Source organism: Balaenoptera ricei, chromosome 17 (assembly GCF_028023285.1).
Source record: "Balaenoptera ricei isolate mBalRic1 chromosome 17, mBalRic1.hap2, whole genome shotgun sequence".
Taxonomy (NCBI): Eukaryota; Metazoa; Chordata; class Mammalia; order Artiodactyla; family Balaenopteridae; genus Balaenoptera; species Balaenoptera ricei.
The window spans coordinates 62,105,336-62,128,867 of record NC_082655.1 but is presented as its reverse complement, the minus strand read 5'-3'; the positions used below and the strand labels follow the sequence as shown (position 1 = coordinate 62,128,867).

Here is a 23,532-nt window from a genome sequence, read left to right as displayed (position 1 = left end):
TTCATTGAGGTTTAAGTTCTAATTTGTATTGCTAGAGGGTAAATTACAGATACTTATGCTTGTTTTATCATTATAATGAAAGCAGTACTCATATTTGCAACACTAATTAAAATTCTTCTCTGACCCATATAAATTCTGCCTCTCCCTCAAATAGATTATTTTCAAATCTTTATACAAATATTACTATATATGTGTGTGATAATGTAAGTATCTATCTTTAGTGTAACATAATCAAGAGTAAGAGAAAGTAAAAATTAGGTTCAGACTTTTTAATACTGCGGGGTACATTTTTAGTACCCTACAGAGAGAATTAGTCACACGACTCCCATTAACTTTAATGGAACTTGTATGGGCAAATTGTATGCTGAAATTCTTAGGAAGTGGAACGTCAGTAGAGTTTATTAGTTTCATTTTTCCTCTTCAGAACTTCAGTTTTGACTACCTTTACTTTCTAATGGTCTAGAGGAAAGACATGTCAATAAAAATGATGAACATAAATGTTTTCCAAGTTTTATAAGACCACATTTTCTATACATTTGCCCAGAAGTTAGAAATTTGCAAACGATGCTTAAATAGCATTTGAGATTTAATTAGCAAGTAAATTCAACTAAACAAAAGACATAGCTTTTAGATATGAAAATAATAGTATTCTTTAAACATGAATATTGTAGCATCATTTATCCCCTAGTGATTATTCATTTTTCACATTCCTATTTGCTATTACAATAGCAAAATTGAAAACTTTAAAAGTATTTTCAGTATAATAAATGTGAAATTAAATACCTTCCTATTACTACATTTAGGAGTTTGTATTTGAAATGAAATGTATTTGGAATTCTACATATTGGTCTTATTAAAATAGTATATACCACACTTAGGCACTGATGAGAAAGAAACACATGGACAATTAAAAATTAAAGCATCCTCATGAGGGGCAAAAGGAACCTAAATGTTCTTTACCAGCAATACCTTTCCACAATTATGGATTCGATCTCCTGACTACGTGGTGAAGTTATGATCAGTTAACAAATTCACTCAAAAGAATTTAGTATAATATTAAATTTACATTCACAATACAGAATACAAAAAGAGAAAAATGAAGACTCTTCTAATGTCCACTCATTCAAGATGTTGATAGCACTACAAAATTTGGAAACGACTAAATATCTCTCAACTTTCTCTTTCCTTCATCAAATAGATCTATCTGTATTTACAATTTTCTAGAAATTCACCATTAAAAACATTAACTTTAAAAAGTTTTTAAAAGAACCCTCAGTGTATGTTGTGATAATCTTTCATTTTACCTTATTTGGGTATCTAAATAACCAAAACTGGATTTATCAGACCAAAATAACCTTGTTTAATCAGGAATAAAAAGCAGACATTAATGAAGTGATAATTAACAACATAAATAATTTCATCTTGGATCAAAGTTTCAGAAAAACAAAAAAAGATTGATCAAATCCAGTCTGTTACATAAGTGAAGTTTCTTGTAAAAACATTAGTTGGTTATCATACAAACCCGTGAAACATGCATGCCATCAATGACTATTAGTGCTGCAAGAAACATTAGCCATCTAGTCTACTCCATTATTTTAAAGGTGAAGAAATTACTCCTTCAAGAGGTTAAATGATAATCCTAAGGTCTCTCAGCTACTTAGTTGTAAGGAAAACTAGAATCCAAATCTCTTGATTCCTCATTCATTCATAGAGCAATTTTTTATTGAGCACCTACATTAGCCTTACACAGCTGTAGGAATTGGATTAAAGTGATGAACAAAACATACAAGAGCCTTGCCATCGTGGATCTGATATTCTAAATAGGGAGATAAAACGAAGAAAGAAATAAGTAAAGAAAAAAGACAATTTCAGATTGTGGTTCATATGTAAAAAGATTCGGTATGATTTTCACCAACTGAGAATGTAGCTATTTACTAGTATTTCTCTTCTCAACTCCTTTGATATCTCCATTTCTCTCCTTGTAGTTAACATAAACAGAGGGAATTCCCTAGTGGTCCAGTGGTTAGGACTCTGCACTTTCACTGCTGAGGGCCTGGGCCCGGTCCCTGGTCAGAGAACTAGAATCCTGCAGGCTGTGTGGCGTGACCCAAAAAATAAATAAATAAATAAGTACAGAGAGACTTACCAGTAGATCTACCTTTCTACCATCTCTCATTGATCAAGTTCCCTCAGAAGACACCCACATGTTCACATATTCATGAAACACATCAATATTTGCCTTGCTTCATTCCATTCATATTATGTGTTTATGAGGCAGCAAAGATGTTCACTTTCACTAGAGTTTTTAAGTATCTGACTGTTGTAGTTTTGGGTTTTTGAGTTTGTCCCTGTGTCATAGGAGAAGTTCAAAGCCTGAAAACCTCAGACCAGGTGGTAAAAACAATTTCAGAAAATGTGTACAGTTAAGGATTCTCTTGCAGATCAAAATAGCTATCCCTTCATGGTTATTTCTAATTCCATGTGATTTTTCTGTGTAGAGAACAAAAGAGAGTGAATGATGAAGTGGGGTATGAACCTGGCTGCTTGTAACTGTATGAAATTACACTGACTGTCTTGTCTTCGGTGTCAGACAGTGAAACTGTTTCCCATAACTAGCAAAAGGGATGCTCAGTGCTTTTGCCTTTCATTTTTTCTTAATGCATAATTTATGTATGGCCCATTTATTAATAACCATGAAGTGTTGTACCTGGAAATCTGTTCACAAAAGAACAGAATATATAGAATCAAAATGAACATTTCATAAGGCCGATATTATTTTTACATTAAAAAAAAACTTGCTCTAGTTAATTCTTGTTGAGAATGTTGGATAAAATCCAACAGATATTACTCAATTATTAATATAACCATATTTATCAAATTAAACAAGAATTTTAACTATATCCTGATTACTGATAAATCTCAAGAGAGATAAAACATTTTTATAATGACATATTCTACCTAGAAGGGAAAATATTTCAACAAAGCACCATTTCTGTGAGTTCCTTCAAGGCAGAGAAACTTTATTATTCACCTTGCATGTATTTCCCTTGCCTAACATAAATGACATATTATATTGTAATGATAATAAAACCTACAATAGCTAATATTTAAATAATTAATATTTGTGAGGTAACAATCTTATAAGCTAGGTATTATTGTCATTTCATGTTATCAATGAAGAGAGATTAAATATTTTGCCCAATGTCACTCAGCTGATGAGAGGAAGAACCTGGGATTTGAACTCAAGCATCTAACTCTAGAACCTACCTTCTTTTATTTATTTATTTATGTATTTATTTATTTATTTTGGGCTGCATTAGGTCTTAGTTGCAGCATGCAGGATCTTTCGTTGTGGCGCACGGGCTTCTCTCTAGTTGTGGTGCATGGGCTCTCTAGTTGTGGTGTCTGCACTCAGTTGCCCCGCAGCAGGTGGGATCTTAGTTCCCAGACCAGAGATCAAACCCATGTTCCCTGCATTGGAAGGCAGATTCTCAACTACTGGACCACCAGGGAAGTCCGTAGAACCTACCTTCTTAATCATTAATTTTACTAAGTTCCATGACTTGAAAGGTTACTGAAAGCCATACAGTAGGCCAAATTTCCTAATTTACAGGCAAGAATATTTGAACTACACCTACTGTTTTTATTTTTGTTCATGTATTTATTTGCAAATGAATTGCTCATACTTAGATTGTTAGTTTTACATAGTATGGCGGACAGACTCTTAAAGTGTCTCCTATCACCCCTACCTCCTGATGTCCATGTCCTTGTGTGACTTCCTTTCCTTGAGTATGGATGAGACATGTGACTTTCTTTTAACCAGTAGAATACAACAAAGGCAAAGGAATATACATAATTGCATGTATGTGATTATGTTCGTAAGATCATAGCTCCCATTTTGCAAGAATCTCTCTTGCCCTTGCTGACTTTGATGAAGCAAGCAGTGATGTCAGAAGACTCATGTGGTAAGAAACTGGGTGTAGCTTCTAGGAACTGAGAGGAGCTTGCAGCCAATAGCCTGACAGCCAGAAAGAAAATGAGGCCCTCAGTCCTACAACCACAAGGAAATGAATTATGCCAGTGACAGAACCTAAGTGAATTTGCAAATGGATCCTTTCCTGGTTGAGTATTCAGATGAGAACCCAATCCTCAAGAAAGCCTTGACCTCAGTCTTTCAGAGACACAGCTAATCTGTGTTCAGACTCCTGATCCACAGAAATTTTTAGATAACAAATGTCTGTTGTTTTAAGCCACTACTTAAAGGTAATTTCTTATACAACAATAAAAAACTAGTATATGTAGTCATCCTTATTACGACAGGAATCTGACACTGAATTTAGACTAAATAAGGTTTAGCTAGACAAGGTTTAGTTACTTTTTATGTAATAGGAGGACCCCAATAAATATCTGTTAAATGAAAGAATGATACAATATCTTTAGTATAACATCAACAAGGAAGAAGTGACATCTGATCACGGTATTACTATGATTATAACTTTCAAACAATGTTTATTGCCTGATAATACCACTTATTCTTTTATCTGTGTGCACGTAGAGATGGAGTTGCACTCAAAAGTAGCTTTGGTTTGAATCTCAAGCTTAGAAAGGAAGAAATGACTTAGCCTCTAGAACTTTTCTAATGTGACTTCTCTACATATGTGGTGTGTATGATGCTATTATAGCTTCTCGTGTTACTTCAGGATCAGTGCTATAAAGAATTCATCAGTGTGGCTTTTAAACAATCATTTCTATGTTTAAGTTCATTAAAAGAACTGTTTTTGACTACATTCTCCTTTTCAAAAACTCTAAATCACACTTGAATGGACATTTACTTTATCCCTGTTATTCAGGCATTCTATAATGCCTAGTAAAAAGTCTTCAAAAACCAACTTGCTTTAAAAAACTAAAAATAGAATTACCATATGAACCAGCAATCCCACTACTGGGCATATACCCAGAGAAAATCATAATTCAAAAAGACACATGCACCCCAATGTTCATTGCAGCACTATTTGCAATAGCCAGGTCATGGAAGCAACCTAAGTGTCCATCGACAGATGAATGGATAAAGAAGATGTGGTACATATATACAATGAAATATTACTCAGCCATAAAAAGGAACGAAATTGGGTCATTTGTAGAGACATGGATGGAGCTAGAGACTGTCATACAGAGTGAAGTCAGAAAGAGAAAAACAAATATCATATATTAACGCATATATGTGGAACCTAGAAAAATAGTACAGATGAACCGGTTTGCAGGGCAGAAATAGAGACACAGATGTAGAGAAAAAACGTATGGACACGAAGAGGGGAAAGTGGTGGGGGGTGGTGGTGGTGGGATGAATTGGGAGATTAGGATTGACATATATACAATAATATGTATAAAATAGATAACTAATAAGAACCTGCTGTATAAAAAAATAAATAAAATTCAAAAAACAAAACAAACTAGCTATGAAAAACACATATGTAGAGTTGAATGCTTATAAAAATGCTGGCCTATTTTTTAAATGTGACTGTGTAAAATTAAGATATAATGGAACCATTTCTACAGTTACTATCTGTCGTTGACTATAACATTACTAGGATTATAGGCAAATGAAGTTAAATACAGTAGCCATTAAAACAGTCTTGAATTTAAAAAGCCTTCATTTTGTACACGTAAAATAAATTGTTTTGTTTTCAGACATATAACATTCTGGTGTCATGGCTAATAAGAAAACAAATCTTACCTATATTAAGAAAATTTAAAATCGTCCACTTTGCTTCATTTTACATATGAAGATATTGAAGTTCAGAGAGAGACCAAAAAGAAAGTGATCAGTGACAGAATAGCACTGGAAATCTCTTCCCCTGAAACTAACTAATGAACAAAGACCTCTAATTTTTTGTACATTTATCAAAATTATTAACCAAAACAGTCAAGTAGAATATACCAGTTATATGTTCCTGTCTTATCTTAGGATACAAGGACCTAAATATAGAAACCTTAGCTTCTATATATAGATTTATGCTTTCAGATGCATTCTGGATACCAAGGCAGGTTAATACAAGTAAATTTGAAGCAAAAATTTCCCAAAAGAAAGGAAAGAATTTTAAGAAATCATGTCTGTGGAGGAATAGGAATATCATGTCAACACACTGAATAATTTTTGAAAAGAGATAGAATATTAATTCATTGCTAAAGGGTGGGATTCACTGTGTTTGCTGAATCTGAATCATTGCTTTCTGTACTTCTGAAAGTATATAGTTACCATTCATTGTTCTAAACACATATAATGAAAGCCAGAATATGAAAAATGAAATTTGGAAAAAAATTAGAAGTTCAAAAATTAAAAACTAATTATAGACTATTGATAACACATGAAAGAGTTCAGAATTCACTTCTGAAGATTATAAATTATGTATCAATTTAGAGAATTACAATCTGTCTCAAAGTTATGTGTTATATATTAGATGAAAAAGTAGACCAACTATGATAACTTAAAAATAATTTTAGAAAGTCCAAAATAACCACTGTCAACCTTTTATGTATATTCGCATTTAAAATTGAAAATCTGTACATTTTAGGTTTTTTTTTACCTAGTCCAAAATGCAATATTGTATTTTTCTTATTCCATTTAGAGGCAAAAGAGTAAAAGTGGATAGAAAAAAGAATATGATTTTTAACATAATTTTGGAATAAAAAAGCAATTGGGAAAACTGAAAATATTTTACTCTTACGAACAGTACTTTAAAAGAAGATCTCCTGAAACAACCTGTTTCAGAGGTAACACTGGGACATAAGTTAAAATAGGAAAGTTTTTGAATTGAAGAACTTACTGGCTTTACCAACTTTTATTGGTTGGAATGTGTGAACTTTGGAACTCTTTTTAGGACTGCATGATTTTCATATTCAGTATGACTGCATGCATATAAATGTATAGATAATTGCTATGTCTTGTACTGAGGATATGAACTGTGTAAAATTACTGTAGGAAGTTGTAAATGATGTATGAAATGAGAAATCTTTGCCCACTGGCAGTACATAGATAGAACAGAGATAGTGACGCGCAATCTCTTCTCTGTCATTTGTCATAGTACTCATCTTATAAAAGGCAGAACATATCAATAAACCTGAGTGTCAAATATGCATGCTAAACAATATATTGAATTTTCCTTTTTTAGGTCTTACCTCTTTCTTGAAAACCAGTTTACAAAAACCTCTGAGCCCAAGGGAAATGTAAGGAACTTCTACATTAATGATTTCAATTATCCATCTCAAAACATTAAATGCCAAATTTCTAAATAGCACTGTGTGAATGTACCTTTATCCTTATACTCAGTGTTGCTGAATTTCTAGACTTGCCATCCAAAGTAAAGCTTTTTGTGAGGACATATAGAGAGGCTTTATCTACAATATTTAACATACAACCATTTAGAAACATCTAAGAGTAGCACTGATATTTTCATCTTGCCTCCCGATGCTTGAAAGACTTCAGATTTCACTCCATTGTTGACTAACAGAAGCAAATAGAAGCAACACCTTTCTACTAAATTAGTTTTAATATAAAATTCTCATGGCTGACTTCTCAATCCCACTGACCAATCCCCAAATCAAATATTTAATCAAACAATTGTGGCAATTAAACTTATGCAGGTCCAATGCCATCTTGTCACAAAATATACTTGTACCAGGAAAACAGAAATTGAAAAAAAAAAAACCTTTACAAGTTGTCACATACTTTTATTGATAGATTACAGAATTTAAGTCTAGAAATTAAAATAAACAACAAATGATTCAAGACTCTACCTATATACTATTTTAGAACCAACAAGATCAAGTAAGTTCAAAAAAGCACATGAAAGCAAAAGCTAAACTATCTTTTTTGTCTTCAAGAAGTTGACAGCTTGCTAATGTAGAGCTCTAAGTATGAGGTGTTTTTCAATGACACCTGAATTTTATTTTTTATGAACACAGAAACACAGAGGGAAATGTAAATATTTATGCAATTGCATCTTCCTCAAATATGAATGTGTTCCTTTATGTGCCAGTTATGGTTTTGTTAAAAAAGAAAGAAAGAAAGAAAGAATATGCTAAGGCATTCGACTTGTTTTTTTACAGTATGTTATTGATAATTCTTTCTGAAAATTGTAAATCACATATTTCCTTACCAAGAGTTCATGTCTTCTTGGAATCACAACTGATTTTTCTTTTGCTTGATAGAGTTAGAAGTGAAATATCTGGTTTTATTTCCCATCAGCAGACCTCAGAGATGAATGTATTTCGTTTTGCATATGAGTCACATAAAAATGATGGCATCTTTTTGTCGCTGTGAATAAAGTCAAAGGGCATTAGACAAAACGGTATCTACATTTGGCTTATTTTCTAAGTAGAATGTAAATATTGTCTTATTATAACAAACACATAAAGAGCAGAAATTTAAAATACTCAATCTCAAAAAGACCTTTCAAATGTTTATCCATTATTTAGATTATATTTAGAACCCATGCATTTTCACCACCACCTTTAAGGTTAATATACTTATTATACTAATATTGTTAGTTTTGTGCTCTCTTTCTCTTCCTTCCATTGCACTTGTCCCATTTTAGTGGGTGGTGCTTCTGTCACTCAGCTGTTACTATCTATTCAGTTACCTGTCTAAGACCCAGTTCTTGTTACTCTCATTAGTTTACAGAAAATTTCTCAGTTTCTCTTTTCTCCTTTTTACCTTCTTCTAAGTATCAATACACAGTAAAACCGTGGAGCCAGCATATTAGCAACTGACTGCTCTCCAATTCCTCTCTCAGGATATTTTCATTTTACATTGTTTATGTGATCAAAAACACAAGAGCTGGGAAAATTCGAAGGGTACCATGTGGTGGACAATTAAGGAAACACTTGCTCATGTCCATATGTCAGGTCATTATCCCCATCATCTACACGGAGATGCTGTCGAATAGCATCAGCAACTACATAATTTGTTTCCCAGGACAAATAAACCATCGCCACTCTACCCACACCCAACCAATACCACAACAACACTGGGATTAATTTACATGAGGAAAATAGGAAAAAGTCTGGAAGGCAAGAAAAACATGGCCCACTTCTGATATTGATCAGATTCTCCGGGTTAAAATGATCAGTCCAGTATGATTATATTTGCTCTTAGGTAGGGGTAATTTTTCCAAAATAGTTGTAGGAGTTGTATCATTGGATTATACATTTTTTATTTCTCTTCATGTGTATATAATAATGTTGAAAACGGCATAGGACTTTATACAATTTATAACACATCCACATGGATCTCTAGATCAGACATCTCCCCTATTAGGAAATACTCACATGAACTTCAATTGACACAACCCAGTTGAAACATTTAAACCCACATGGTGAGGATGAGACCTGAATATAAGTCAAAATGCCCCATAATTTACCTTTAACCAAAAATTCCATCAACAGTAATTGTCTCAGTAAAAAGAAGACCACTTAATTTAACCAATTTTATTATAAGCTTGAAGTTGCTGCTTATTTACCTAAGCCAGACATCCTCTACAGGAAGCCTTCTCCTACAGGTAGAATTCTTTTTCTGCATTCCAGTAACTCCTGGTTCCCCTTGCTCCTTCTGACCTAAGTAACAGCTCCCTCCTTCTCAGTTTCTCTTAGTTTTGTCCATACCTTGTAAATAAATTCTTCAATAAATCTCATCAAGTATCCCATTGAATGTGCCATCTATTTCCTGATAGATCAAATCTGCAACTCTGTGCCAGAATTCACAGTCTTTTCTACATATTGTTTTGTTGAATCTTATGAATAAGTATACTGATAATGTAATCCATATTTTATACATAAAGAAACAAAGACTCAGAAGGTTTAATAAACTTTCCCAGACACTCAGCTAATATATAAAATAACCAAAACTTAAATTATGGTCTCTTACTCAAGATCTAGTATTCTTTTTCCTGCTTTTCAGTTTTCTCCTACTCCCTCCTAAATGGCTTGCCCTTGGTAACATCCATCAATGGTTACTATTGAGGGCCTACAGCCCATTGTAATGTATTGACACTGTATCCAGCTAAATTCATAGCTGTATAGGAACAACAGGCATGCATCTGACTAGTAGTCATTTTGGCCAAGAATATCTAACTATTGAGCACTAGTAAGGGGTCACATTTTTCACTGTTAGTATCAACACTGAATTTAAGGGCTGTCTCCTTATGGGTCTTTGAAAGCTTTAGAAATAGAATTCCTTTGCCTATCCTTGACAACACATTAAATAAAAGGATGGCAAATGGATAGACAGACAAGAAAAGACAAGACAAGATAGAAGACTATTAACAGATTTGGGGGGTTGGGGGTGGGTAAGAGACACCTGACTTAGACCCAGGTGCTGACCATGGAGAAAACACCAGTTCATTTAAAGCTCACTGAGTCAGTCAGCTGGCAATGCCAGCAGGTAGAATCTAGTGAGGGAACACAGGTTCTGGAGTTCCACAGAGCTATACAGATCACCTGAAAACATGTCCACGTACAGCAAAATTGCAAGTTCTGAGGGATATGGGAAAAAATAGTACTAGTAAAAATTAGGTGGGAATCCAGAATAATATGTACTTTTCATATTTGTTTGGGAGAGCAATTAAAATAAAATATTTAAAATATGCAACCCAGAACTTGGTGCAAAGTGTATGGGTGGTATAATGAAAGATATGGAGAAAGATGCTGATAACCATGGCTCTGATAAGATGGTCTCAAGATGTGGGTTGGTACTAAGATATAGGGCAGTGGATATCAGAGATCTTAACTGGAATAAAAAGAAAATTGGGAGTCAGGCATGAACTGATATCATGGGTCAACTATAAGTACCTACCCTACAAACACTTGGGCTCACACAAAATTGCAACAGAAAAATGATGCCTGCTAACAACACTTCCACAGACCTCTCTCCACAGGCACTCTGGTTTCCTCTGTTATCCAAACTTCTAAACTTATGATACAGATTAGATCTATTTTTCCCACAACCAACCTGCAACCCAGAATTACTGTTCCTTTCTTATCAACACCCTTATTCTGAAATTTCAGGTATTAGGAAATCTGATGTCATAATTGTTCATGAGATAAGGACTTTTAGGGTTAATGTCTTCTCCTCAAGATGTTTGTTAACCTAAGTAATCTTCAATTGGTTAAATATTTTAATGTTTTCAGGAACTACTCCCATGAGTCCTGGAACATTCATTGGTAACCATTAGCAACACAGAGAAGGTGAGTTTTGTTAGGTTTGGGGTGGACTGTTGCTTCCTAGAGCCTTTTGAGGGAAAAGGCAAAGATACAGAAGTTTTGGGGATTGTGTCTCCATTCATGCCTCTGCAGGAATTATTAGTCTCTCTTGTTACAAGGAGTCAGAAAATTCAATTGAGTTCAAATAAATTATTAAATTATTCATAATTATTTGTTATTCAATTTTCTAAATTAATTTGTACATTTAATATAATTCTCAACCTTAAATAACCTGAAATAGATTTTTTTCTTGGAGAGTGGCAGAAATTGGTAGTAAGATTAATCTAGGAAAGTAAAGAGGCAAGAATATTTTAAAATGTACATAAAAGAAATGTGTGTACAAACATAAACTATTACAATTCATTAAGATTAAAGCAAGGTTAATTAAAATATGTATTTGAGACAGATGTACAAACTTCTATACATGTGTACAAACTAAAAAAAATAGATTCAATAATAATATTATACTATACATACATATTCATATACACATATTCTATATATATCTGTATTCATATGTATGTGAGTATATATACATAACAATTAAAGGAAGTATCATTAAAAATGTAAATAGTGGTGTTGGGACCATTTATTAGCATTCCAAAAAACCGTAGGTCAATACAGCAAACAATACTCTATAAATGCTAATTTTTAATGTTCAGTTAAAAACTACAGGGAACTAGCCAAACAATAGCAAAACCACCAAAAATAATTTAATATTTATAAAATTCTGGAGGACTAAAACCTTTTAAAATGTGAGATTATAAGTAAAGTCACAACAGAAAATATTAACAAATTTGGTCATTTAAAATTGCTGACATGTACACACTGCTATATTTAAAACAGATAACCAACAAGGACCTACTGTATAGCACAGGGAATGTTGCTCAATATTCTGTAATAACCTAAGTGGGAAAAGAATTTGAAAAAGAATAGATACATGTATCTGTATAACTGAATCACTTTGCTATACACCTGAAACTAAAACAACATTGTTAATCAACTATGCTCCAATATTAAGTAAAATTTTTTAAAAAAATAAAAATAAGTAAAACTGCTGAAGAGTAAACAATATAAAATTTTAAAAATGCAGCCAAAGGGGAATATTTGCAACAAATGTTAATGTAAAATAAAGCATTCTTAAAAAGGGAAAAACTAAGAACTATGGACAAAGGACATTATATGTAATTCAGACAAAAGGAAATACCTTTTAGAAATTAGAAATCAGAGAAAAATAATCATCATATAGTCTAATCAAAAAAATGCAAATAGCAATGAGATATTTTTACTTATTAAAGCAGGCAAATTTTTTTCTTTTATTTTGACTGAATGGTAGTGTCACTGATATTCTTGGTGCCTGTTTAAGTTGATAAAAGTCATCCAGAAAAAAACTAAAAATATCTTTCAAAACTATAAATTATTTACTTTTGATTGAAAATCAAATCGCTTGAAACTTTAGGCATATAGATGTTGTCTGATTCTAAAAAAAAGACAGTCTTTAGAGAAAAACTTTAAAAAAGCAAAAAAGAAAAAGAAAAATCATTAGTAATTACCTATAACCCCACATACAAAATTAACCACATGTAAAAGTTTGGTAAAATTTCCTTGATAGTTTTGTATGTACACAAAATTGAGCTCAATTTATAAACGTGATTGAGCTCTTAATATATAAATGTGTGTATATAATTCAGTTTCTGCTTTACTTTTTCATTTTAAAATCATTAAAGAGTGTTGGCAAGAGTCATTTTAATGTTGTATAGTTCTCTATTGTACATCTATGCCATGGTTTATTCCCTCATTTTTTTATTATTGGACATTGAGGCAATCTGCAAATTTCTAAATAATAATGTCAATGATAGCAAAAGTTGAGAAACAATCTAAAAGTTTAATAGCATGAAGAGTTAAAATATAATACATCTAGCCATAAAAAATAATAAATCTACAATATGATGGAAATATGTTTATGATATGATGTCTATGCATCAAATTGCAATGTAGAAGTTAGCCCTTCTAAGAAACTTTGCTTGCTTCATTACATTGTACCAGTACTAAATGTTCATCTCACTCCCATTTAATAGGTAGGAATTCTAGTCTTGTATGAACTCTGCACCTCCAGTTCTACAACATCCCTTCTTCAGGCACCCTGTGAGCACCCAAGATATATTAGTTATATGACTGAGTAAGTCTCTAATGAAAAGACTAAAGATTAACAAAGCTTTGTTCGTGTTCTTTATCTCTTTTTCTGCCAGTTAGTTGTTTTCCTTTCTCTTGCTGGCATGTAGGCATTCTTTACTCTTGGGCTTTTGGGTTAAGAACAATGATTTTCAAAAGATTTGGAATATATATCACTTTAATTCTATCATGAGGTTACATTGAGAGAGCAACAGTCCAGGGTGAGGAAATCAGCATTAGAGATGTATTTGGTTCCCAATTGTTCTGGCATACAGAATATCAGAGTTAAGCTCAAGAACTAGATTTCCATCTGATGATAACAGATGGCAGTCAGACATGCTTTTAACATTAATACCAAATTAGAATAGAAAATAATGCCTAATATCTTTCTTGGAAAAAAAAGAGAAAATTTACCAAATACAGCTTATAGACTCTGAAAAGTGGGTTTAATTTCAACAATCTAATATGAGAAATTTTTTTGTCTCTAGCAGTTAGAAAATCCTAAGTCATCTAATTCATTTCATTTATGAATGAAATATGGTCGAAAAATTAGGAATGCTCAATCTCTGTCCTTTTGTCTGTTTTGTCTAAGTGTCCAGCAAGATGGCTATACCGTGCTTCAAGCACCTACACTTTTGCTGCCCAAATCATCCTGAACATCCTGGCTTATTTGGACTGTGCATACAGTCCAACAGAGCATCTCTACTTTGCTTGTAACTGTCAACAGAAAGGGTGCCTTGTGGTCACACACGAGGGCACAAGTCACCCAAGTCAAAGGACAGATGAGGGAAGAGGAAGAGATGGGATATTTGTTATTCCAGTCAGTGATAAAGGGAAAGAGCTTTGCCTTTCTTTCTCAAAAGTTATGTATGGCGCTGCCCATCAGACTTTGAAAGAAAGCAGAAAACTTAAAAATGAAGGAATGTGGAAAACATCATAAATATTACTACTTCTGTTGAAGAAATTTCGCTATTTATAACGACTTCACTGTTTACATGACTGTGTAACATAAGCCTTGTCTGCCAGTTTATGCATGCACGTAATTGTTCCTTCAGGGAAATAGATTCTTCACTTAAGAGTGAGAGAGGAAAACACTATTTCTTTTCCTACAAACAAGGCAATGAAAGCCGGATTAAAAGAGGAATTTTTAAAATTTTGTTTTCTCAGTTCATGAACACACACGCACGCGCGCACACACACACACACGTGCATACATACACAATAGTGACAGATGTAGAGCTTTAGAACGTTTGAAAAAACATGGCATTCTCAGTAGCCTACAACATACATTAAATCCTGACTTTACACTCTTAAATTACTCTCATGGAATTAATATTTACCTTAATGCTCTTACATCATAATTTTGGTCATTAAACATGCCATCGAGCCTCAAGTTTTTAAAATATAGAGACAGTAACTCATTCACCATTGAAGCCACAGCACAGTTCAAAAATGTGAATCCCAAATGTAAAATAGATAGCTAGTGGGAAGCAGCTGCATAGCACAGGGAGATCAGCTCGGTGCTTTGTGTCCATCTAGAGGGGTGGGATAGGGAGGGTGGGAGGGAGACGCAAGAGGGAGGGGATATGGGGATATATGTATACGTATAGCTGATTCACTTTGTTATACAGCAGAAACTAACACACCATTGTAAGCAATTATACTCCAATAAAGATGTTAAGAAAAATGTGAATCCCATGCCAACTATGAAAGGAAAATTCTACTTAATTTAAAATTTTTATAGGTTATTTCTACCACATATAAGACCAAATTATTCAAGTTTCATGTTTTGAACTCAACAAGTTTATAGAATCATAATATTCTGAATTACAACTCTGTTTTTAAAGAGTTTCCTCTTGGATTTGAGTCTGCTTTGATTCTTAAGAGAATCCTCAAAAGAAAACAATTTTTGATTTGAAAGATCACTCATTTGTGTAACATACCAAAAACCGAAATTTTCAAATGGCAAACCAATATATACTTAGAGCCATCAAAATATCCTATATATTAATAGTGGCAGGTAAAGTTTACTGAGTACTTACACAATGCCAGGCTCTGTGCTATTCCACAGAATATTTAAAAACCATCTCTTGAGGCATCTCTCCCTGTTATTATGATACTCACTTTATAGAAAAGGCAAACTAGGTCTGAAGAGGTTAATAACTGGTCTAGGATCACAACACCATATTAACTAGAGCTAGAATTCTAACCCTCTTTTCACTGATTCCAATGCTTCCACTCTTACGTACTTCGCTCTATTGTTTGCTGAATAATAATTGTGCACCTCTGATATTCCCTGTCTCCAACATTATAGGTGCCAGCACCCTGTATTTGCCTATATCCTCATCCTCATGGTTGCCTAAGGGGGGAAAAAAGTAATCTTTAATTTAACAAACCTGAATAACCGATATTGAGATCAAAGGCTTGTGGTCCTTTTAAATCATATTTTAATCAAAGCAAATATGTATTTTCTTGGTTAACACGTATTGGGCACTTACTGTTTACAAAGCATCCTGTACACATAAGTAAATGTTATAATTTTTAATGAAGCAAAATATCTATATTACCTCAACAGAGTATACACCTGTAATAGGATTTGGCATGATGGGTATCACCAATTTTCACATCATCTGCAACTCATGAGTAAATAAAACAAGTAATTTTTAGTGAATGTCTTTTTGAACAAAAGTGAATGCAGAAGAAATAATAAAAGCAATCATTGATGAGAATATAGAAAGTTAAGCACTAAATCCTATCTAAGGAGTAAAAAATAATAAATTCTCCCACTGAACCATAGGTTTATACTTGATCTCATACAATAGCATGTAAATGCAACAACTACAACTAAAGAATACAGTTGTGGAAAGAAGCACACCATCAATAACTCCTATTAATGTTACAGAAACACGTAATTGAAAACAGATCGACTCACATGGAATACTTGGATTTTACTAAATTTGTGCATCTTCTACAAACCCATCAGTAAATTCACACCACTGAGCATAGTTGGGGTCTGGACACCAAACCACCAAAGAAGCCTAGAAGATTAAAGCTGCCACATTGAACATTCTGACATCTGTACCCTAGGATGTATTAATATATCTAACTCTGATATGTTTACTCTGTTTACCCTAGGACAAAATAGCTAGAAAAAGTCAGCAGACTTTGGCCAAGGATACTTTCTCCTTATTTCTTAGCTAGGAGAAAAGATGGAAGAGCTCTTTCTCCTCCATTGATACAGACTACATTTTTACTTCCTTGGATTCAAAGACCAGTTTTTACTAAGCGACTCCTAGGGAAGCAGCATGACAGTGCTCAGGGGAAGGCTGAATCCCATGTCTAGTACTTAAGTGCTCTATCAACTTGGGCAAGTTATTTCACCTCTCTGCTTTGATTTCCTTCGTCTGCAAAGTGGGGATAATAACAGTATCTACCTCAGTAGGGACTTGAATGGATGAAAGTGACCATGTAAGTAAAGCCCTTATCACACTGTGAACACGCAATTAACATTCACTTCACTTCCCAACCATCATCAATGACGAAAATGGTGGCTACGAACCTCATTGTACCTGTTTCCTGTAAGAATCCACCAGCCTTTCTGTTCTGACTCCCCTCCCATGGTAGTCTCCTAGTAAGTGAACTGTTTTATTCCATGGCGAACATTCCAACTGAGCCCCTTCTCTGTGACCACCCCCCCAAGGAAAGGGAGAATAAGGCTAGACCTGGAAAGGTATCCTGATGCCCCCTGAGGACATTATGCTAAGTGAAATAAGGCGGTCACAGAAAGACAAATACTGCATGATTCCACTTATGTGAAATATCTAAATGGTCCAATTCATAAAAACAGAGAGTGAAATGGTTGCAGGGGCTTTGGGAACATGGACATAAGGAGTTGGGTAAAAAGTTTCAGTTATGTAAGATGAAAAAATTCTAGAGATTGGCTGTACAGTCTTGCACCTATAGTTGAATACTGTACACTTAAAATTTTGATAAGAAGGTAAATCTCATGTTATGTGTTTTTTACCATTAAAAAAAGGTATCCTGAGATGCTGAGCTATGCTAAAGAGGTTAGGCCAATAGCAAAAATATGTGCTTTCTATATATTCCATTTGTTTTTGCTAAATCTCTAAGAAAAGAGACCCAAAAGATACTTTCAAAACTTACATTACAGTTAGACGTTATCTGACACTTTGTGCCAGATTCTCCCAATCTGTCAGCTGCTGTCTGTTAGAGAAATTTTATGCCCGGAAGCAGTTGGGGCACATAATAATTCATAAGTGTGACTTCCAGGAACACCCACTTCACACAATACCAGCATTAAGCATCCAAACTCCTCAACTGTAAAATACAAGGAGAATGGCACCAATAGAATGAGGATTTTAAAGGGGCTGTGGTTTCAACAATTTCAAAGCTTTAATCACGTAACACTTCGTGTTTTCCCAAACATTAATTTCTCAGATTAAGTAGGAGCATCTAAATTGGTATTGTGAGACCTGGGGAAAAAATTGTGTTTCTTCTAAATTGAAATAGTGACACTATCGACTATTATAAAAATAAAAAGGGATGGCGAGGAATAAAGTTCTCAGCAATTGGAAATGCATAGCAGAATGATTACAAGTGTGTGTCATGCATTCTGTCATTTCTAATCATACACAGATAAGACTTCCCGTAGGGAAAAAAAGGTCTATGAGCATATATGTGCACAATTTCATTCCTGAATTAGGCAGGGAGTATCTTCACTGGCCTCACAAAATAAGGGAGAAACGGCTACATCCTTCAAACGAAGACCATGTTGATTAAACACTTGAAACAGGAATGAGTCAGGGAGTGATGGATTTTAAGTTGACAATTGAAGCTCAGTCTTTTCTTTATCCTTGAATAATAACATAAATGTGAAAAAACCAAAACCTTAAAGACTTTAAACCTCTTAATTAATATGCAGATATACTGTGAAATTTTTCAGAATTCTTCATATTACTGGAGTTTTTAGTTTTTCACTATTGATGTTATGGAATGTATTTCTTAACTGACATGATTTTTTTACTGAATATTAATTTCTAAGGTATTTAGAAAATAGAAATAGGTAAGTGAAATATTTTTAACCTCAAGATCTAAAACAAAATTCTTGCAAATACAGTATCAGCATTCTTGATATGTTTTAAAATAGATATGTACATTTATGTAGCTATCAAGCACTTAATAAAAGATGACTACTCAAGGCAATTTGCAAACTATGGTTTCATCGAGATATATGTTAGTGTAAATCAGGGACCTTCAGTTCACCGTCTTTCTAAACAAGTATGCCATAATCTTTTTGCTAGCTCTGTTTCCGGTTTCCATGAGGCCATCATAAATCTACCACACTGAACGGTCTCCTCAGAACACAGTCACAGATTCAAATGCTTGAAAGTATAGTGAACTATACCTTCAGCGAGTCTATATCAGAGTTAGTAATCTCCTTCACCTGTGGGGCATATTTCATTTTAACAAAATCGTCATAGAAATGCACCCATCGCGCTTAAAATCTATCCATTATTATCACACTTTATGGAAAGCTACCTTTTCTGTCAGCCTAGAAACACGAAATAGGAATGGACACTCCTTTTAATGTCTGTACACAAATGGTTTGTATACAATGTCTACTAAATTAGCCAGGGTGGACTTTGGTGGATTGAATGCAAACATAGATTCAAATTTTTCTCAATTTGTCACTGCTGATATTTAATTTGTTTTGATCTAAAACTGCTAATGTTATGCAAGTGGAAGAAACAACTAAGATTCATTATTTTAGATTTATTTCTAATACTGAAGGTGTCTGCTAAAAAAAAGTAAAATAAAATGTATGAAATTATTTAATTTTCATCCTTCACACTTAAAATGGTATATTAAAATGAGAAAAGTGTTTAAACCTTTCCCTTTTCTGGAATTACAGTTTATAGTTTTGTATTTATTGAATGCATTCATAGGCTCCCTGAGGATGTGAAATGTATGGAAATATATGTGCATTACTAAAGAAAGAACTAAATTTATTCGTTCCCCACATCATGCTCTTCTTTACAGTGGAGGTTTTTAATTCAATACAGAGCTAGAATGAGATGGAGCCAATTTCCTGGTCTATATGTGTGACAAATGCTAAAAGTGGCACAAGATTAACAAATTAGTTGAAGTATAGATCTTAAAAGATTTTTTTCTGTGTCTCTAAATCAAAATTCATATTTTATTTGAAATGAAACCTTCTTTAGAATTCAAGAATGACCAAGGATCTTTTATTTCTCTGTATTTAAGATGAAAAGAGAGGATTTATGACAACATACTTGCAATTTTTTTAAAAGCAAATTTTATTTGTAGGAAAGCTTACAAAGATTATATATTTGGAATATGAAATTATTTTAATTGGAATCCAGTGACTTGGGTTAATAATTCCAATGTGTGATTTGGTAAAAAAAATAAAAATAAAAAGTCTTTTTTTTTCAAAATAAATAGTTATTCCTAAAATAAAAGCATAAAATGAATATCAGGGGTAAAATTTATTTATTTCTGTATTTTTGTGGGTAAAAATAATGTTTACAGTGTTAGGTCCCAGATAAATATACTTGCTTTTCTAATAACATTTCTTACATTTGATTTTAAGTGAAAACTATCAAAGCTTGGCTGTTTTACCTAACTTCAGAATTATGTGTTGATATATATCTAACACCAAACAATAAAAACATCTGTGACAATAAAAACATGGAACAGTTGTGGAATTGTTCAATTTAGGAGAAAATGGCTATGTTTGATAATCACGTGTCCATGAATGGATTTCTCCTCTTTGTCCAGAAACTTATATTTTGCAAATTTTTTTTTTTTTCTTAAAGGAACGAACTTATGATGTGTAAGGGATTTTTATAAAGGTATTCTGAAATACGTGTTTTGGATTTAGCTCATTCATTCAGGTTGAAAGCTTTGTCACATAGACCACCTGTTTTGCTTGGGCTTAAATTATGTAAAAATACAGCCTCTTAAAGCAAGCACAGTCTTAGTTGTTGTACCCAAACCCGATAACATGCTTAAAATTCAAGAAGAGTTCTATGCAGGTTGTATGTCTCAGTCACCCAGTCTCCTTCCACATATCTGTTCATGTTGACAGACTATGTCATAATACATCAACAGAAAGATCAGCACAGAAGAACAAAATTTCATCGCCTGACAGCAAGAGGAAAACTGATTTTCAGTATTAAATTAGTACAAATATACCATTACCTCACTTCCAATGAGTCTACTACCTTTAAAAAATAAGGCATCTGCTATAATCACAAGTATATGCAAAGGCAATTAGGTTCGTTTATTTCTTTGGTCTCACCCTTTGACTGACAGCCTATTTTCATTTATCTTTTACAAGTTATTTTATTTGTTGTATCTTGGAAACAACTTAGAGAATTAAAAAAAATACAATTTCTTCCTGAGACATGAAATATTACATATGTAAAAATATATATCTGCCAAATGTTTGGAGGACAATCTCTCCTAGACTAATCATGAGCAGAAACCTTCTGGCCATTGAAATGGAAATGGGTATTTAAGCTTCTGAGAAAAGTTCGGTACCTTTTTCATATAACATCTTGCTCTGTTTGGATTTCAGGAGAAATTTACCAATACCTGTAATAAATAATGTCTTTTGCAGCCTAGGGCATCATCTGCCACTTAGGCTTTTAATTTTGCCCCTGTTTGAACACCCTGCAACATATGCACTTCTCTTTTGTCTATTATCCTAGAGTTGTGCTATTCCCAAATATTGACATCATCTACTTTTATCAGCATTAACTGCTCTGAAGCTTCCCAGGCTCATGCTCGGCTCTATTTCTTCCTATTGATTATCTTCCTCACTCCAGCAGGTAGCTAGCCAGCGAGGCTGTCCTGAGAAATAGCTTCCAATGACTTTATACGCACAATTTACACGGAATTGTTTAAAGAAGATATTAGCCTCAATACAAATCAGTGAACCTCATTTAGTCAATACTGCACAATTCCGCTGTTGGCACCCTGTCACATGTTTGACTTTACAGTCAGCTGCTGCACCCAATCTGCACATTAGCCATAGTATTTAGTTTCATATTAAAATGAAGCTGGGTTTTTTCGCTTTTGCTTTTCTTTTTGAAATCTTTTCAGTATACTTTTTACATCACCTCACTGAGCCATGTGATAGTAATATATTTTGAAATACAAAAACCTGAGATTAAATGTTTGATTTTTGACAGTGTTCTTAAATATAATAAATTCAAAAGGAAATACTGTTAAGTTAAAATGGAGTGTTTTTCATTAAGTCCAATCAAATGGTAGACAACAAAGGATCTTTTATTTGAGAATATGAAGTGAAAATGAAAACCAGAAAACCTTTACTAAGAAAAGGTCCAGCTAAATTATGTTGGAAGGAGGTCTCCAGATTGAGCTTGGGTGTTTCTTTTGCTAAAAGTGAATTAAACTAAGATATGTTATGAAGAAATATTTTACAAAGAAGCAAAACTTAATGCTTTGTGGAGATGAAAATAAGGTCTAAGGACGGTTGACTTTGAAAATAATTCGAAAGAAAGATCACATATGAAAAAGATTGCCACAGCATCTGATCTTTTCTTATAATCATAACAGGGAAATGTTTGGGGGAAAGTAATGCTGCCATGGCAATGCTGTAAAATTCTAGAAGGGGTGTTTACATTTCAGAATTACCCCTCCTTAAACTACTGGTTTATGATAGCTAATGAGATGATATCCAAATGTTGAAAACGGGAAAATTCGAATGAAAATCTAAATGTGAAATATAATATAATGAAATAACTAAGCAACATAATACTACTCTGAACGTTTGTGCAAATATTGCAAAATGAACTGCAATACATTAAAATTCTTCAGTGGTTGTGTAATACATAAGTGAAGGTTTACATATAAAAGCTTTAGCTATCAAAAAAAAAAGGATCTTTATATCATATTATTCTAAATTTTTTACTTGAAAACATCACTAACATCTTGGGGTGCATTCTGAAAAGTTGTCATTAAATCTATTTGCATATCTCTTTGTAAACTAAAGTTCAAGGTAAAATAGTGCATGCTGATCAAAATAGTATATTTGTTATAAAATGCATCCTTTAGCTTTAGTGGGTGAGTGGCAGAAAGCTTTGGAGAATATGAATGGTAGAGAAAATAATAATTTCAGGTTTAAAGATTTTAAAGGGCTGAATATTTTTTCTGTAAGTAAGAAGTAAGAGTTGAACACAATGACAATTTTAAATGAGCTATAGTTATAATAGTAGATTTTGAAAATTAATACAGAAGAAAATTAAAATAAAATTACATAACAAATTATTGTAAATATTTCAAAATTTTCTCTTTTTTACTATAAAATGTTAAAGGTGATTTTTGTATGACCTTTGCTTTCATTTCCTTTCTCTTTAAATATCACTGGTACGGAGCTGGAGCCCTGAAGCCCAGGTAGAAAAGACACACTGAAAGATGGCCAGTCTATCCTGACTGTACATTTTTTCACACATTTATTGCAAACTGACACTCATATAACAGCTTTCTTTTTTTTTTTTTAATAACAAAGAACAATTCCAGTATCAAGGGAAAATCATATCTCAGAAAAGAGAGAAATGCCATAACTGCATATTCAGGCTGCATAAACCAAGTATGGCAAAGATAATTGTAATATTTGTGTGTGACAGCATTTTACCATTTAAAGAAGTCAGTAATCTAAATTTGAGAGTATTTAGGTGTAATTGTGTATATGTATGTATATATCATATATTACATGCAATGCACAAATATAAATTTCAGCCCCAAATGAAATGCACAAACATTTCATTTGTCTTTTTTTAGTTTAAAATATTCTTTGATGAATATGTATTTATATATTAAATATACCTCTACCAACTAAATTATGAGATTTCTTGCTAGTCCATATGTCATATGATATTCTACTATTAAATAAGATTGTATACTTTATGTATTCACTTAAACACAGGAACATTCTGAATGAAGCAAACGTAAGCACAAGCAATACACACAAATTAAGATAGGTTTTTAAACTAACAGCAACAAAATAGTCTGATAAACATTTCAAGTAAATAAAGA

General features: G+C 33.1%; 1 long non-coding RNA gene across 2 annotated transcripts in view; it reads right to left on the bottom strand.

The window, feature by feature from the left end:
* Positions 1-23,532, bottom strand: part of LOC132351562 (uncharacterized) — a 50,511-nt gene that overhangs the window by 11,385 nt on the left and 15,594 nt on the right. For both annotated transcript variants that reach the window (XR_009498393.1, XR_009498394.1), the window contains exon 2: positions 8,157-8,314. This is a non-coding gene — a long non-coding RNA (uncharacterized LOC132351562). The remainder of the gene's footprint in view (positions 1-8,156; positions 8,315-23,532) is intronic.